Consider the following 2,322-nt stretch of genomic DNA (forward strand, 5'->3'; position numbering starts at 1 on the left):
CTCCCCCCCCCCCCCAAACCTGCAGGCCTCACAAGTCACAGTGTCCCAAAAACTGGAGTGTGACTTAGGGTGAAATATAGCCATGGATATCCAGGCAAATGTCTACAGTAATTTTAAAAAGTGAGGGCAGGATGAGAAGTCAATGAAGTGTTAATGAATTAAAACTTTGTCTAATCTGAATTGTATGGTAGCATGAAAGAAAAGGAGATTGGTTCTACATGCACACAGATATTTGCCATGCAAAAATAAGCAGCTTCAGAGATCTCTTTGCAGTGCTATAGCTCAGAACACAACTGGAATATCTGTATAATATAAAAAGATTCAAATCTCAATGGGAGAAAACTCCACCAGCTTTCAGGTTCTGCATTTGAAACCATGCTAAACAGTTGCAATTTACAGTCATTATTCACAGCATTCACCACACTGCTGTGGTTATCTGTGTCTGTCAAAATTCCAGATATCGTATGCTATAATATACTTTACAGAGATTTCATTCTTGTCTGGAAAAGCAATTACACCCTATACAAGGGCCAGTACACACTGAGGAGTTCAGACTGTGAACCGTGACTGAATTCAGAATACCAGTTATTCTGAAATACAGTCATCAGTGACTGGAGCTTGCTATATAACTTAGTAATACATTTGCTTCTGTGCTGTATGGAGACAAAATGCTGCAGATTTCTCAAAGCTCCTGCATTCTTTTTCACAATTAGTGCCAGTGTTTCACCCAACACAAGTCTAAACATAACAATTTACATTTCTGGATCTTAAAAAACACTGGTAGGAGAGAAAAGACTTCCTCTGGTAGAAGAAAAACAATAGCGCTTTGAGAAATGACAGCTTGTCATGATTTTCTAGGAGACATCTCATTTCTGGAAACTAACAATTTTTAAAGTATTTGTATTAGTTCAAAGCCAACGATACAAAAGCATGTGAAAGAATAATAGAAACTGTGGACATAATGAAAGTAACGGATCCTTTGCTAATACCAAGTTTGGGATTTCTCCATCATATTATTCCTCAATAAATTAGCAAACTCATTCATCCATCTACATAAGCTCTTTAATTTTTATTATCCAGTTGAGTTATAAGATGTTTATCAGAAGGGATTTCCACCGTGGCAACATCCTCATGTAATGAATTTGTTACCTTTCAAGGATAGAGTTCTTTATACAATCGAGGGAAACAGTGATACCTTTGTATACATACCCACCCTATATTCTTTTGTAAACGCAGGCTCTAATTCAGCCAGCTGGAGGCATGCATGCTATTTAAAAACCCTAACAATATTTGCCTCCAAACCACTTCCAAAGACTTTGTACTATATTATTATTACAATTCTCACCCTGCTAGTTCTTGGTTTTGTCCAAACAAGAAACATTAATATCTTCCAATGATTTAGGAGCCCGAGTCCTATTTTTCAAAAACACATAGGTACTAAAATCTCTAAATCCCTTTTCTGCAGTGAAATCAGGCTCTTTCATTCAGAGTATGACTACACGGTAAAGGGAACCTGTATTTTTCCTTGGATACTCAGAGCATCCACCTGCAGCACCACTGGCCTCAGCAAAAGCCTGTCTACTTCTTCATGTGCCCCACTGAGCCAGCAACAGTGCCGAGAACAGTATGAAGTTGCTTCCGATTATGGAAGCTTTTCCTTGCATTTGAGCAGTGCAGAAAGGCAATATATTCACTGCAGGATTTTTAATCATTGCTCTATCGTTGCAGGCAGAGCTTGTAGACCTCTAGCAGAGATTGCAGCGTCGCTGACAATGAGCAAGCTTTCTTGCTTGCTCATTTGTTGACTTGCTCTTTTTGCAGGAAGAAGAGAGTCTGTAATCGGTATTACCACTCAAGCCAGCATAGTCATTTAAGGTCAGTTCTGTCACCGAATGATTCTTGTGGAAATCTGCATCGTACAGGCTGACCTTAAAAAAAAAAAAAAACCAAAACCCGAGTCAGAAAGAACTGCCCTAGTTAGAAGATTTTTAAAGGTTTACAAATTAGAGTTGCTTTTATTTACACCTTCATCCTGCGAGGTGACTTTAAGAAGCACAAAAGGTGACTTGAAAGAGAAGATGTTTGTTGCTCCGTCTTAAAACCTGTGTGAGTAGGTAGAAAGGACTAACCGTCCATTTCAGCAGGGTCGCCTCTCTTCATATGAGTTCAGGACCTTTGCCTTTTGCCTCTTCAAACGTGTCGTCCCTGTTTGCGGACTGGAAAACATCAGAGTTTTCCATTTTTTCCCCCAAAAAAAGATTCTCCCCCTTGGAAAGCCCGGGGGGCCGGGGAGTCAGCAAGCCGCGGTGCTCAGAAAGCTCA

This window comes from Pygoscelis adeliae, unplaced genomic scaffold, assembly GCF_000699105.1.
Source record: "Pygoscelis adeliae isolate BGI_AS28 unplaced genomic scaffold, ASM69910v1 Scaffold113, whole genome shotgun sequence".
Taxonomy (NCBI): Eukaryota; Metazoa; Chordata; class Aves; order Sphenisciformes; family Spheniscidae; genus Pygoscelis; species Pygoscelis adeliae.